General features: G+C 43.0%; 1 long non-coding RNA gene across 1 annotated transcript; it reads left to right on the forward strand.

Moving 5' to 3' along the window:
- Nucleotides 1-4,198: 4,198 nt before the first annotated feature.
- LOC129636687 (uncharacterized) lies at nucleotides 4,199-16,639 on the forward strand. Its single transcript, XR_008707076.1, has 3 exons — nucleotides 4,199-4,361; nucleotides 14,273-14,422; nucleotides 16,166-16,639. It is a non-coding gene; the product is annotated as an uncharacterized LOC129636687 (long non-coding RNA).
- The last annotated feature ends 291 nt before the right edge of the window (nucleotides 16,640-16,930 follow it).

The raw sequence follows: 16,930 nt of genomic DNA on the forward strand, positions 1-16,930 counted from the left end.
GGGGAGAAGAAGGACTTTCCATTTCAGATTGCCATTCATTTCCTCCACGATAATCTAAAATCACACAGTATTTGTGAACCAGAAGACCAGCTTTTCTCTGCTAATATCCACTCCAGTGTATCCTGTGTGAGCCATTCCTATTCCTCCTCTGAACAGAACTTTGGTCCTGTTTCTGATGAAATAAAAATTCTGGTTTTACCGAGCTGAGAGAGTTTGTCCCCTCCATATCTGGGTAATTGTGAAGCTTCCTGGCATTAACTGACATTGACGGGTGCCTGTTATCCCTGATTTCTCCTTCTTACTAGGCAGAAGACTAGGCGGCAGGTAAGGGTGGAGGTTCAGCCAGCCTCGTAACAATGGATTACAGGAGCTAAAGTCAATTCACACAGCATCTTTCCCGAGGAGTCCAAGGAAGTATTGGTACCACGTGAAACTGCAGTGCCTTCTCCATGGTTTCTAGGGAAGCTGCAGGAGTGACCCTTTCCTATATCCTTATTGTCCACAACCTAGTGTCATCTCTACCACTCCCTAAGATTGAAGGCAAAAGAAGAGGGTGATAGAGGATGAGATGGTTAGATAGCATTATCAACTTGGGCAAACTCTGGGAGATAGTGAGAGACAAGGAGGCCTGGCATGCTGCAGTCCATGGGATCGCAAAGAGTCAGACATGACTTAGCGATTGAGCAATAACAACCACCACTCCCCACCTGAGGCTGTGGGCCATCTGAGGGCAAAGTCTGCCCCACCACCTGCAACTAAAGGCATGCCAGCTGCCCTCCCATCACCCTTTACTTACAACATTTTGTGAAAAGAAAAGAGGGATGTTTTACCTCCCTTGTAATTGTTCAGAAAGTACAGCATTCCCCTCCCAAGCACTGAGACTCACACTATAAAGTCAGCCCATTATGGATGAGATGAGATATATACAAAGACTGGCAGAAGACAGATTGGCTTCCGAGCCTGAAACTGGAAGGCCAAGCAATTCTGGCTCCATCGACTTGTCTAAAGCTGCATGGAGTGAATGGTATTACTGTAACCCAGGAAGTTCAGGATGGTTAGATAACTGTAGCTCTAGTAAAGGACAGACAAGGAAGAAAGAGCCTGCGATGTGTCTCCAGAGCTGACCCTCAGGTGTCACCTGTCTGTTCCAGCTTGTGCAGACAGATGATTCAGCTGTCAGAGCCTGGAGACATAAAATATTTGAATCATACACGCAGTTACCATTCATATCGTTTCATGTTCACTCAGCATCTGTAATTGTAATCAAATTACAATCTGATTTTCCATGTATTTATTAATACCGCAATTTGTTCTAAAAAAATACATGAGGGAGCTTATGAAAGTGGGCATGCTTCCATTTAAAAATAAAATTTAATATAAATTGTTACTGTAGGGTTTTGGTTTTCCCTGTCTCAAATCCATTTTATGCTCATATGTCCACATTTTCTTTGAGAGAGCTAGCTACCTCTCAGGTGGAACTGGTACCATCTCATAATAAGTTCCTACACATGGCACATCTGAAAATTCCATCAGCCCGGTCTCTGTGGCTTGGCCAAGTCCACCGTGGAAACTCAATTCTAGAAACTTTGTTGGAATCATGAGGAAAAAGAAGCTCTTCTTCCACTGGCATTGCTATCAGTACGGTGATACAAGTCTGACACTGCCAGGAGCCTTCAAGGAGTAGGCAGGAGCCTGAGGATGGAGGCTCCATAGAACAGAACAAAGCGAAGAGATGGAGGAAAAGACACTAAGTGTTGATGAGAATTTTTGAATTCTTAGATCCAGCCATGGCTGAAGTTAGACCAACTCATGGGTTTTCTTAGTAGTCCTAATGTATTCCCTTTTTTCTTGAGTTTCTAGCCCCTTTCAACTGAGGGTCTTGATTAGTTCAACATATCAGAAAAGTAGACAAAGAAAAAAATTAGCGTAGAGAAGGAAAAATGAGACTAATAGTAAGGTGAGCACACATCCCCACAAAATGTTTGCAGTGGACTCAGTATCTTTGTTGGCACTGGCCTGCAAACTCACCTCAAACTACATAGCAGGTAACGCAGGGGCCACCTGATCACTGACACTAATTAGAGGACCCAGAAGAAGAAAACTAAGCAAATGCTCAGGAGAAATATTATTATTCCTGGTTATAAAAATGGAAGAAATTTCTCCTTTGGGCTCCTTGTAAAGATGTCGTGTGAAAGAATGAATCACACCCTCAAAAATATTCCTACGATAAATCCAACAATGAAATAATGACTTTCATGGGACTGTTTCTAGTAATGTCTTCTAAAGTGGACCGATGACATCACACCAGAGCCTAACTCAATGAGGACTGCTTTACAGTCCAGGAGTTCTGCCAGTCACGGATATGGCTCTTTGCTAACACGCTTGGTCAAAGTGACTCCTCCAACGGGAACATGCTGCCACATCCGCCTCTAGGTGACGGAAACGGTTTAGGGCCATAACCCAGTTACAATTCCTTTGCTTTGGGAAGCTGATCTATGTCTAATTTTCTGTGGTAATTAGATGAATCGTTGTCTATTGAGGCCATTTATACTTTCATGCCTTAATGCAATGTCATACACAAAGAAGACAGTGGGCCACAAGACAGAGGCTTCCTCTCTAGTTTTCTAGAAGGGATACCGCCCTGATTTAAAGGAGTCTTCCTGCCTACAATCTGACAGAGACACAGGGTTTTTGTTGCTGCTTTTTAATCTAATGAATTTCTTTTTTCTTTTTTTTTTAATTTCTATTTGTTGAATTTCTTTTTTTCTTAATGAGGTTGCTTTTTTTATATTATTATTGAAGTATAGCTGAGGCACAATGTTGCGCTAGTTTCTTTTTCTTTCTTTCTTTTTTTTTTTGGCCACACCACACAGCATGCAGGGTATTAGTCTTAGTTCCCCAACCACCAAGGATTGACCATGCCCCCTTGCAGTGGAAGAGCTGGTTCTTAATTAACCACTGATTGTCCCAATGTTGTTAGTTTCTATACAGGGTTTCAGTAAAGTGTACAGCAAAGTAATTCACTTATCCATACAAATGTATCTATTCTTTTTCAGTTTTCCCCTTATATGTTTTGTAAAAAATATCGAGTATAGTTTACTATGCTACACAGTAGATTCTCGTTGGTTATCTATTTTATATGTAATAGTGTTCATATGTTAGTCCCAAACTCCTAATTTATCCTACCTTCCCTTCTCCTTTGGTTACCCCATCAGTTTATTTTCTTTGTCTGTGGGTCTATTTCTGTTTTGTATAAAAGTTCATTTGTATCATGTTTTTTAGAGTCCACATATAAGTGAAATCACCTGATATTTGTCTTTCTCTATCTGGTTTAATTCACTTAGTATGATAATCTCTAGGTCCATCCCTGTTGCTGCAAATGATATTACTTCATTCTTTTTAGTGGTTAAGTAGTATTCCATTGAATAAATATACCACATCTTCTTTATCCATTCATCTGTCAATGGACACTTAGGTTGCTTCCATGTCTTTGTTATTGTAAGTAGTGCTGCAACGAACATAGAGGTACATGTATCTTTTCAAATTATGTTTGTTTGTTTGTTTCCCAGATATATATTCAGGAGTGGAATTGCTGGATCATATGGTAGCTCTGTTTTCAGTTTGTAAAGGAACCTCCATACTGTTCTCTATAGAAGCTGTACTAGTTTACATTCCCACCAACAGTGTAGGAGGGTTCCTTTATCTCCACACTCTCTCCAGCAGTTATTATTTGTACTTTTTGGCAATGGCCATTCTGACCAGGGTGAGGCGGTACTACTTTGCTGAAGTTTTGACCTGCAGCACTAACTGTGTGGCTAGCACGGTGGAGTTCAAAGCCAGGCAGTCCCTGCTTGGTGGCAGAAGATGTTTCTCAACATATGAGTTGAATGTGTGATCATCGCGCCCTCGAAGTGTATCTAATAAAGGTTTTCTGCTCCTGTTGAGACGGAAAAGTCTATAACATCCCTAGCAACACTTCACTCTCTGGATGTAATCTTGGAAGCTAGGTTTTTAGCATTGTATGTGTCTGTATGGTCAGGCCGCTCAGGATGGCTCTCTTGCTCTCTGAATACCCGCTGCCTGACCAGTGCTTGCTCCCCCTACACCCTGTGCACGCAGCTGACCTTCCCACTTATTTGCCCCAGACCCCAGCTGGTGACTGTGCTTATCAAGGGGGCGGTGAGGGGCTTGCCCCTCTGCTGGTTTCCGTGGTAACTAGTGAGCCCACCTGAAGTCCATTCCCACTGTAATTAGCAACCTCTTTATTCCTTCCCCTCCTCTGCGGGAGTGAAGACTGCTGCCATGTCCTGCCTGCCATCAGCTGCACACAGTGGAGTGTTGCTTCAGGACCTTTCTGGTGGGTAAGCTCGGCTTTCCACTAAACCACTGATGTCTCTGTTGCCAACTGCAAGCTCTTTCTTTGATCTTGAAGCTGGGCAAGGGCAGGCCTTGTAGGCCTGCAGGGTGCAGCTCAGCAGTGTCCTACCAACTCTTTTTATTTATATGGTCATTATCCATTTTTTTAATGTACAAACAAGTTCATCTCTAATAGGCACAAATTTTAATGTATTCCTTTCCCTCAGTTTGTATTTCCACTCTGTTTCCTCCATAGAACTTCATTCTAATGTAATATATTTTTATATGTGAAAGTCTTTTGCTGATATTTATCTTCAAGTACATTTTGTAAATTGAAATTAATTTTTTAATTCTTGTGACTATAAAATTCTTAGTGTTAAAATTTTCAACTGGATTCAGTTATTCATTACAATAGATATTAATATGTGATTGATCAAAACAACATAACTGTATTACAAATTATAATACATACTTAAACATAAGAAATAACATTTTATGAAATAGGTTCCTCTTGATGAGATCAATGGGACTTTTTTCACTAGTTTGTATATGCATGGATGAATATTACTTACTGGTAGGATGAGACAGGATTCAACATAAGTTCTAGTGCTTCTTTTTGCTTTTATAAATATAAGCATTGATAAACCTGGCTCACATAACCAATTAGATGGGAATGGAAACAATTTTGTTTTCTCAATTCAACTCAATTATATTCTAATTTATAGTCATATTTATTTATATTTTTGGACTTTAAGCTCATATATATATTCTTATGATTAATATAACATACAATTACTATATAATATGTTATATATATAATATATTAGCTGGGAAATATTGAAGGCAAAAGGAGAAGAGGGCAGCAGAGGATGAGATGATTGGATAGCATCCCTGACTCAATGGACATGAACTTGGGCAAACTCTGGGAGATGGTGAGGGACAGGGAGGCCTGGCGTGCTACAGTCCATGGGGTCACAAAGAGTCAGAAATGACTTAATGACTGAATAACAGCAACAAACATTATATATTCAAATATTTGATTCCTATATATTCTGTTCTGCTATGTTATATTCAGAAAATCACATAATGTTCCATGTTAAGATAATTTTTAGTGATCTTTGAAAAAATTACTTGGCCTTCCTTTAATTTAGCTGAAAGCAAAGCATTAGACATCATAATATTTAGAAAATTAGTCTTTAAATTCTATCACTAAGGCCATTTACTTGCTCAAAGCTATCAATTTCAGTTGCCCCTTTTTTCAAGCTCTGGACTTCTACACCCACTGTGAGATTCAGGATGCGTGAGTGGTACACAGAGCAGAGAAGCACAATTGTGATGGGGGCAGGAAAAGGATGGGCACAGTGTCTCCTCTGCAGGTCGATACTCACATGGAAATTAAGGCTCTGGAAAAAGGCGCCCTTAAAATTCACTCTTTATACCCTCATCCCTTAGAAAGGTACTTATTAAACTTAAGAAATGAAATAGGCATCTCAGTTTGAGTGTCAGTGTTCTAGTGAAGAAGAAAACATTTTATTAAAATATAGGAACTTACTAAAAAGTACTATAAAGAAGCAGCCAGTGGTAAAATTCTGGAGGGAGGGTGCTGTGTGAGAAAGACCCTGGGAGAGGCCTTGTGACAGGTGCCACTGCACTGAAGTCCAAGGACAAGCACAGGCAGCATGCAGAGCTGGGGAAGCACGTTCTAAGCAGGCGGAACAGCAAGTACACAGGTCCCACTGGGATTATGCTTGGGTGCACATGAGTGGCAGGAATTAGGCTGGTATGGCTGGAGCACGGTGGACGGGGGAGGTGTGGAGCAAAGTGAGGCCAGAGAAATGGGCAGGGCCAGGTTGGGTAGGCCCCTGTGGGAGCTGCCTATTGTTCTCAGTGCAGTCCATAGCCATTTGAAGTTTACCAGGGGAATGATAGGAGCTAAGCTGTGTTTTAGAGAGATCATTCCAGATACTAAGATATGAGGCAGTGGATGACGCAGAAGTAAGAATAAAACCAGCAAACAGCTGGTGGCCTTAGACTAAGGCAACTGTCCACAAGGGGAAGAACAGAGTCTCAGGATAGGGGAGGAGGAATAGAGCTATAAGAGGCGGTGAATTAGGACAATACTTTGTAGAAAAGGCCTACAGGAATTACTGATGAATATAGACTGTAAAGAAAGGGAAAGAATCTACCTGTAGGATAAATTCTATTAAGTGGGATTACTTAACTATGTCTATGACATATTTCAACATCAGAAAATTTGAACCCAGTGGTGCTGGGCAGCTATCTGTGTCATGGCACTGACTGCTTTTTTTTTTTTTTTTTTTTGGCTTATCATACTGTTCATGGGGTTCTTGTGGTGAGAACACTGAAGTGGTTTGCCATTCCCTTCTCCAGTGGACCATGTTTTGTCAGAACTTGCCGCTATGACCCGTGTGTTTTGGGTGGCCCTGAACGACATGGCTCATAGATTCATTGAGTTATGCAAGCCCCTTTGCCACAACAAGATCTATGAAGGGGCTCAACTCAATGGACACAAATCTGAGCAAACTCCAGGAGACCTGAAGGACAGGGAAGCATGGTGTGCTGCAGTCCATGGGGTCACAAAGAGGCGGACATGACTTAGTGACTGAACAACAACTAAGTGACCAAGAGCGCCAGCCTGAAAATCTACCTGGAAAAGCAATAATGTGGATCCTACTCATGGCTATTTGCTCCAAATCACCATCCATGTACCAGGCATGAAATCTGCCACATAAAATCTCTGAAAATTAGGTCCATTTTTGAGGGGGAATTCTTATTGCCACAGTTCTTGTTAGTTCAAAGTATATGCCTATCAAGTTTTAAGTGAATATTTTGTCAGTTCAGTTCAGTTCAGTCGCTCAGTCTTGTCCGACTCTTTGCGACCCCATGAATCGCAGCACGCCAGGCCTCCCTGTCCATCACCAACTCCCGGAGTTCACCCAGACTCACGACCATCGAGTCAGTGATGCCATCCATCCATCTCATCCTCTGTCGTCCCCTTCTCCTCCTGCCCCCAATCCCTCCCAGCATCAGAGTCTTTTCCAATGAGTCAACTCTTCACATGAGGTGGCCAAAGGACTGGAGCTTCAGCTTTAGCATCAGCCCTTCCAAAGAAATCCCAGGGCTGATCTCCTTCAGAATGGACTGGTTGGATCTCCTTGCAATTCTGTAACTATTAGCAAATAGGAGTTTTGAAAGTAAAGTAAATATTTCAAAATTATCCATAATTTAAATAATTTTGATCAACCTAGCAAGAGAAATGATCTGTTCTTTCTCACTACAGAAAATAGTATAAAACTGTTGTTACACAAAGAGGTGATTATAAAGAGCACACAGCCAAAATTTAAGGGAAGAAGTATGATAGAAATGTGTCAGGAAGGTAATTAATAAAATGTTACATGATCTTTCTTGATGTTGCGATGATTATGGTATTTGTCAGCATTTTGAAATTTGCAGTTCATTGTTATTTCTCAGCCTAAATGAATATTTATTGTCACATTCAATTTGTATTTTAATTTTGTATTATTTATGTAAAGAGGGCTCTGCAAATCATTTAAGCTTTAGGCCTAAAAAACCTGCCCCTGGCTAGCGGCATCACTTACAAGATAGGGAAGTCTTGGCAGGGAGCGGAAGATTGTTGTTGTTTTGGGGGCTGTGGTATTGGATGGGTTATCAGTAGTGGGTTTGTTTTTTTTTTTTTTTTTTTGAAGGGATGAGCCTAGGTTAAGTTAGAAATGACCATTAGACATCCAAATGGAGCTAGACAGTGGAATCAATAGTTCTAGAGCTCAAGAGTTCTGGGTTGGAGACATCAGATTGAGCATAATTAGTGCACAGTTGGTATTTAAAACCCAAGAGTCTATGAAATTAGCTGGGGAAGGAGTTTATAGAGATGGAAGAGAAGCAGGTTCCTGACAGAACTCTGGGGTCATCAACGTTTAGATAGTTAGTTAAAAAAAAAAAAAAGACTCAAGAGAAGAGGCTTGGCAGCAATAGCTGAGCGGGGAAGCCAGGAAAGTGGGAGCCCAGAGGCCTGGAGGAAATGACTCCATGGAAATGGGGAGGTCAGTCAGGCCAAACCCTGCTGTGAGGCCAAGAAAGACAAAGATGGAGCTGGCCCAGGGCTTTGGCCACTGGTAACTCTGACAAGAGTAATTTCCCTAAAGTGGTGGATAAAGAACAACTGGGTGTGGAGAGTTTGGGAGAGTGTGGATGATGAGGAAGCAATGGCGATGCCTGGAGACATCCCTCTTAAAGAGTGTAGGTGTGGTGGGAGCAGAAGAAGGCCAGTAGCTAGAGGAGTGTGGGCCCAAAGGAATGTAGTTGGATTTTCACTTTAAATGTGTGATATTCAGGCATATTTGGGTGTGGATGGGAATGAACCAGTAGAAAAGAAAATTGATGATGCAGGAAAGAATGGGGATAATTGCTGAGGAATCTGGGTCCAGATGGAAACATTTAGCTTAAGTGAGAGCCAGGACAGAGGGATGGTGGAGAGTGTGGTTACCAATGCAGGTTGAGGATGGATCTGGTGCTGCACACTGAGGTGTCCTCATCGGATCGCATCTATTTTCTCTGTACAGCATGGACATTTGGAGTCAGAGAACGGCTCTTCTCTTCTGACTATTGGGGATGAGGGACAAGAGAAAAAGTGTTGAAGATTTGAGGTGAAAAAAGAAACGTAAATAGCTCTTGAGTGGAAAAGCAACACGGCTTTGCTGTTTGTACTGTTGTTGTTGTTTAGTCACTCAGTCGTGTCTGACTCTTTTGTGAACCCATGGACTATAGCCCGCCAGGTTCATCTGTCCAAAGGACTGTCCAGACAAGAATACCAGAATGGGTTGCCATTTCCTTCTCCAGGGAATCTTCCCAACCTGGGGATCGAACCCATGTCTCCTGCATTGGCAGGCAGGTTCTTTACTGCTGAGCCACAGGGGTGGCCTGCTGCTTGTATACTTTTCTACAAAATTGTAAGCTCTTTGAGGGATGAGCCTGTGATACCCATTTCCAGAAACCCTATAGAGCTAATATGGCATCTGGCACAAGTAGGCCCCTGAGGCACTCCTGTTGGATAGGTGGGTGGGTGGATGAATGGGAGCAGTCTTAGAGAAATCCAAACGTAGAAATACACTTCATCAAATGAAGTAAAAGACTTCACCCAATGATGTGGGGCAGGGAGGATATGAGTGATCAGGAGGATTTTCCATGGGAGTGTGGCATGAATAAAGATGTAAGTGTAGCATCTTCTAGGAAGACTTTTCCCCAACTTGGGCAGAGATATGCATGTTTGAGACAATGGGGAGATACATTCATGTGTGTTGGTGAGAGAGGCCCACGTGTGCTGTGCCTTGAAGGTTGTGCTGAGGAGTTTGGATTCCAGCTGAAATTAGCAGCATGTATGTGGTGCCCAGGCTGAGACTTCTACTTGAAGGCTTAATGAACACAACCTGAAAAAACTGAAATTTTAAAACCACTACTAGTTTCATGTCACTCAAAAAGTAGAAACTTAAAAAAGTACAGACTTCTGTTTCTTGGGAAGCCATCTGAATGGGTCTTTATACTACAAAAATGTAAAGTGTGTGGCTCTCTAAAATGAAGATGGTATTAACTCCAGAGGCTAAGCTCCTCTGTAAGACAAGGGAACAGGTTACTGCTGAGGGTGCAGAAAGAGTTGCATCTCTGCAGATATTTCCCTCAGAAAAATGGTTTCTTACACTCACTGGCAGATGCTTGTGTTCTACTTGGATGGATGTGTTCTTGTTCAGGCAATGTTCATAGGAGGCCAAAGGCAGAAGGGTGGGAATGGTGAGTGGAAAATGACTTCACCTTACCAAGGGGACTGGTTTGAGTTTGGCAGGATTTAACCTGGTCTGAACGTCTGTCTCCTGCCCATCATATCAATGAAGATCGATTAGCCCAGAAAGTACTATTATAAGAGTACTGTATTAGGATGTGGTTGTCCAGAAATCCTCCCGCAGAGGAAAGCTATGTTTCTCTTGAAAGGAATGAATATCATTGCTGTCAATCACCCAGGGAAGAGCTAGATCCTAGAACAGGAAATAAAGATTGGGAAGGTTGATCTTAGACTAGAGAAGAGGAGAAATTCCTTTCATTCACTGGGACTTGGGTGATGGGTCTGCATGCTTTGAGTACTTCCACAGATGGGTGTGATGACTGTTTTGTAGGCAGGTCAAATTTTAAGCAACTATAACTCAGTATATCAGCCTGTATATTCAGAGAAACCATATCTCTTAGTCCCCGCAGGTTGAGGAAAGTCTCAGTCTTCTTCCCGTGCTTCCCCTAGCCTTAAGTTAAGTTCAGCCTAAGCAAGGTAGTGGGGAAAGAAGAATGCACTGGGACGTGTTTGGGTCCTAATGAGGAAGGGCAGAATAGGGCCTTTCTCAGAGGCCAGGGTGATGAAAGCATTATACGAAAACTGCCATGCGCCACAGCACAGCAATCCCTGGGGACCATGGGCAGCAGTGGTGGGAGCTTGGTGGTTTTGCAAGGATGTTATTAGACATGAGACATCAGACACCCTACAAGGAATTCTCTGAAATAACTGGGAGAGATTCTACAGAAGCCAGTGGCCAAAATCATACTTTAGCAATTTAATAAAAAGTGTTAGGGTTTAAGTAGGTCATATAAAGCAATTCCATATCCCTTTTCCAAATTTGAAATGGATAGAGATTTAGACATAGGGGTCAAAATACGAAAATATCAGCCTATTGTCACCAGCACTGACTTGGATGTTGCATCCAAATGACGGCAAATGATCAGACAGCAGACACACCAGCCCTGCAGGGGCAGTATTCCTCGGAGGAAAACACAGAGACAGAAGCAGTAGAATACGTGTCAGTGCTCACTGTCCTCTGCCTTCTAGGCATGATCAGTGGAGCCAGATGTCAGATTCCAGGAAACAGACCCTGACTCTTAGATTGTGAACTTATAAAGATATGTTTTTTAAGGAAACAGGCTTCCCTGGTGACTCATATGGTTGAGAATCTGCCTGCAACGCAAGAGACCTGGGTTTTATCCCTGGGTCAGGAAGATCCCCTGGAGAAGAGAATGCCTACCTACTCCAGTATTCTTACCTAGAGAATTCCATGGACAGAGGAGCCTGGAGGGCTACTGTCCACCAGGCTCCTCTGTCCATGGGGTCACAAAGAGTTGGACACTCCTGAGCGACTAACACTTTCATTTACACTATTAAGAAAACACCAAGCCATCCTCTGGAGTATTTGGTGGTCAGAGTACCACACAAGTTTCTAGTATAGGAGAACCCTGGCTCCGGCCCCTCCCCTTGTATAACTGGCTCTTGGGTGTGGGGGAGGGGTGGGTCCAGGCTTTGCCTCTGCAGCTGGAGCAGCATGGCTCATCCCAGGATTCAGGACCTTTCTCCTGGCCTGTTCTGGAGGCTGCATCCAAGCCTAGAGATTACCTAGGACTGGCTGCTTTCAGCCGGGGGCTGTAAATTGCTTCCTGAGATCTTTGCAGCCAACTCCTTTTCTAGAAGGCTGATTGGTAAAAACCAGTCTCAGACAAATTAAGACATATCTTTCTGAGCCTCACCCAACTGCAGGCCTTCTTGGGGAGGGGCAAGGTCTACCTAAGGGAGTTTACTTCTCAGTGGAGCAGCAAATGTGCATGTCCTGAGGCAGGCTACTGTGAAAGAGAATATCCAGAGTAAGCTGAATTTCAGTCTTCTCCCAAATCATCAATCAGCTTATTCATTCATCTACCCTTGGGGAGAAGGAGTGAAGAGTTGGAAAGTCTTCAGAAAAACCTTCCACTGATGCTTTCTGTTCCTGGGGAAGAAATACAAGTTTCTTGTCCTTTATGGAAATGTACAGCAGCTCTGAATTAAAAGTGAACTGGATCTAAAAGTTCTGGACATGACGGTGATGGTTCCACAACAATATAAATGTATTTAAAACCACTGACCCATTCACTAAAAAATGATTAAAATGGTAAATTTTAGTTATGTATGTTTTTACCGTGGTAAAGCAAACAAATGGACAAAGTGAATCTAATCCTGGTTTTTGTTTTGCTTTATTTTGAACAGTTAATATATTCACAAGATTTTAAATTTAAAAAATGAAATGGCACCTCTTCTGTCTTTTTGAGCCAATTCATTTTCTTCTCCAGAGGCAAACAGTAAATACCAGCGTTTTGGTATTCTTTCAGAGATATTTTATGCAGACACAAGCAAATACTTAAAAAATATATATATATTTTTACACAAATGGTATCAAACTTACACTGTTCTACAGTTTGCTTTTTCAGCTTAATGAAATTTCTTGAGGAACATTTCAGATCAGCATATCAGAGTTCCAGCATTCATAGGTACCTATTTTGCCATGCATGGATGGCTCACAGTTGATTTAATTAGTCCTCCTTTAGAGTGCAAATCTAGATGTTTCTACCCTTTTACTATCCCAAACACTAATGAACCTCTAATATGTTTTGTTTCTCACCTGTATCTCGGAGAAGGCAATGGCACCCCACTCCAGTACTCTTGCCTGGAAAATCCCATGGACGGAGGAGCCTGGTAGGCTGCAGTCCATGGGGTTGCTAAGAGTAAATTCCCAAACATGGAATTATCTAACCATGGTTTTAATCGTTTTTAACATAGGCAAACTTACCTCTAATACTCTTTTTAAAATTAATTAATTTTCTTCTGGTTCCACTGGGTCTTCGTTGCTGTACTCGGGCTTTCTCTAGTAGTGGTGAGAGGGGACAACTCTGCTGCAGAGCACAGGCTTCTCGCTGCAGTGGCTTCTCTTGCTGCAGAGCGCAGGCTCTGGTCCATGGGCTTCAGTAGCTGCAGTACGAGCAGCATCTGTGGCGCACAGGCTTAGGCGCTCTGTGGCCTGTAGAACCTTCCCGGACCAGGGATCGAACCCACGTGCCCTGCATTCTGTGGCCTGTAGAACCTTCCCAGACTGGGGATCGAACCCATGTGCCCTGCATTCTGTGGCCTGTAGAACCTTCCCAGACCGGGGATGGAACCCACGTGCCCTGCATTCTGTGGCCTGTAGAACCTTCCCAGACCGGGGATCGAACCCACATGCCCTGCATTCTGTGGCCTGTAGAACCTTCCCAGACCAGGGATCGAACCCACGTGCCCTGCATTGGCAGGTGGATTCTTACCCACTGTACCACCAGGGAAGTCCTTAACTTTTAGTACTCTTCAATAGACACTGGAACTGAGTAAGATCTCTAATCTGACAAGCTAGCCAGAAAAGTGATGATATGTATCCCCCTCATAAACCAATGCACCACACTTCTGTATGTGTAATAAAGTGGGAAAACCATCAAGTGAACCCCAAGAAATAATGTCTATTTTCAAAGAGAAACTTTTTCTGACAGCAGTCTGGTCAGTCTATAACTGCCTGACTATACAGGTGTTTTCCTTAAATAATTCCTTACATTTTCCCCAATATAATTTCCTCATATTTCTATATATGTTATCTGTTTTGTTCTGTAATAATTCAAGAACCCCATTAAGTTATCCAGAGAAAATGACTACATGCTATGACAGGTAAGAAAACAAAAGAATAGAGGCCAAGTAAAATTGCAGCTAGTTTGATGTCACCCAGCAAGTTAGTGGAAGAGTCTGGATTAAGATTCAGGCTCAAAATAATAATAGGGACTTCCCTGGAGTCCAGTGGTTAAGACTTCATCTTCCAGTGCAGGGGGATATGGGTTCTATCCCTGGTCTGGAAGCTAAGATCCTACATGCCTCTGGCAAAAAAAAAAAAAAAAAAAAAAAGAAGCAATATTGTAACAAATTCAATAAAGACCTTTAAAAAGTCCACATAAAAAAAATAAATGACCCAGCTCAATAACCTAACTCTGTGCCTTTTCACTAATCTATATTGTCCTGTTTATCCAGCTCTCAGCAATAAAGGAAGTGTTCTGAACATACTGGGCTTGGGAGAGGTCTCAGTTTATAGTTGGCCAATGACTGCCTCACTGCTTATAACTTTGCCCTGATGCTCCCTTATGCTGAAGATGAACAGAGAGGATCTCTCAGGAATAAAAGGTAAGTCTGAGCTTTGGTTGATACCACTACCCAGGAGGAACCAGAGGGGAATGAATTTTGATTTTGCACCACGGGAAACACTTTTTCATATTATGTGCACGAAAATGCTATGAGCTACTCAAAACCCTTGCCATGCAATGCAGCACAGGGTGGCATGGAAAAGAACAACTCCAGCACTGCAAGCCATTCTGGGGTCACCAAACAATACCCATTGTACCGATGCAGTAACTGTGTGTATATATTTGGTCAACAAGGAATTTACTCAGGCTAATCTTTGAGCCATAGTAGACACAGTAACGAATTCTTCAAAGTTAGTATTTCTAACCTTGGTCTATGAAAGAGTCTGTTCTGAGTGCTGTAACAAGCTAGCCTCCAACCTTACACCTACCTCTGCCATGGTGAGATAGTGGCTGTATGGGGCGGGGTTGGGGGACTGTACTTCTGGTGATCACAGAGGTGATGTCATCACCAAGGCCCAGTGAATGGTTCCCATTGCTTGGGAGGCTAGGAAATGAGTTTTCCAGTGTGCTTGGGAGAAAACGAAGAATTAAGGTAAATACAGCAATCTGAAGAAAGAAGTGGCAACCTACTCACTCCAGTGTTCTTGCCTGGAGAATTCCATGGACAGAGGAGCCTGGCGAGCTATAGTCCCTGGGGTTGCAAAGAGTCAGACATGACTGAGCGATTAACACACACACACACAGCAATCTCTCTACTCTATCAACATAAACAATCTTAGAATTTCAATGGTAAAGGACACTGAAGAGGGCACCACATAGGCAAGAACTGAGACAATGAAAAGAAAAAAGATCTGAACAGAATCAGATAGAGATACACAGACAAATCTTTGGTGAAAAAGAATGTGGAAATTGATTCCGTAATTAGGCTGTCTATTATGGATGACTTTGAGACTGTGTAACAAACTGCACATCCTTCTCACTTCATAACTGGAGTCAATCATTCTCAGTTGGCCATTTATAAGGTCGTGGGTTAAAGAACCATATTGGGTATTTCTAACATGAGGTGTTTGGGCAGGGAGAGTCTTACAACTGAGGTCAAGATTCTTGGCCCAGGGCACAGAGCAAGAAGGGGTTCACCTTCAGGATGGCCACCCTGGGCAGATTTATTCCTGTATGCCATGCTACACACCTCTCTTCAAGCCTGGAAAAATGAGTGAGTGAGCAGGCATCAAATGCCGAGTCCCTGGCAGAGTTATTCTAAAACCACACACCAAGACAAATCTCTGGGCAGTTAAAAAACAAACAACAATAACCGAGGCATCCCAGCTATTCTAAATAGGGCGGGAGCTTCATTACTTCAAACCCAAATTCCTGTGAACTTGGCAACCTCTCAATTCTGAAACAAACATCCCTTGCCAGCCATGATGTTTAAACAAAGCTAAGCCCTATCCTCTGAAGTAGAAGCTTTCTCTAACCTCAGAAATGTGTCTGTGTAGGGGGGCCCATGACAGTGGGTTTAGGAGAATGTGACTGTGTTCAAGTGTGTGTCTGGTTTATTGTGTGTATTTGTGTTACTCTGTGTAGCTGCATGTATGTGTCTGCATGTTTGTGAAATCCAGACCAGGAGAGAGGAAGGTAACTCAAGTGGCTCCAAGTTTTACCTTAAATCATGTGAAACGCTAGTTAATTGGCTGAAGGTAAAAAGAAACCTACCGGGAACTGACATTAGGGCCATTAAGAACCTCCCAGAGGACCTAACGTTTGCTGGCTCTGTAATCACAAGCACCTGCAAAGTTCTGCCTGGCTGAGGACCGAGCAGGGTACACCTGGCAGCCAATATCTGCCTGGAGGAAGGAAGACAGGCCTGCAACCCAGCAGAGGAGTGCCAGCCCCTCACCTGTGCTCTGCCGTCACACTCAGGTGCACTGTGCGTGGGTCTGCCTGTCAGCTGGCACTGAATCCTACCACCCCGTTCCAGGCCTGACTATCTGCTTTGTGTTCCCAGAGACCTGCTGCCCCTGCCTGTGTGCACCCAGGAAGACCCTGGTTTCTATAACAACAGACCCCGTGCCCCCAGAGTTTCCTCTCACTCTGAGTTTAGGCCACCTGCCAATCTGCCCCGACTCTGCCCAGCCCTCAGCCTGCCCATGCTTGTCCCCACCCAGACACCAGCACTGAGCATCAGTGTTTCCCACGGGTGCAAAGAGGAAAATGGAGAATCAGTAAATGTCAATAAAAGGAGAGCTTCTGTAAGTCATTCTAATCTTGGCACAGTTCGTATTGCCTTCACCACTGCTTTATCTAGGTTCTTGAAAGTTTACAGTGAGATTAGGAAATCGGCCATCATTGCCTTGCAGTGACATATTTTGCAATAGTCCTTTTGAACGGCAGTTGATTCAAGATGTTTTCAGATCTAGACGCAGCATTGTGCCGCATTTATGGCCATGATACCTTTTGCTGGAGTTGTCTTTTCACTTGTAGGGTTTTTCTCAGAGTCCATCTTGGCGAGAAGAGAGCAGGTGAAGTGTTGCTCTGTGACCTTGCTGCA

The sequence above is a fragment of the Bubalus kerabau genome, chromosome 22 (genome assembly GCF_029407905.1).
Source record: "Bubalus kerabau isolate K-KA32 ecotype Philippines breed swamp buffalo chromosome 22, PCC_UOA_SB_1v2, whole genome shotgun sequence".
Lineage (NCBI taxonomy): Eukaryota > Metazoa > Chordata > Mammalia > Artiodactyla > Bovidae > Bubalus > Bubalus kerabau.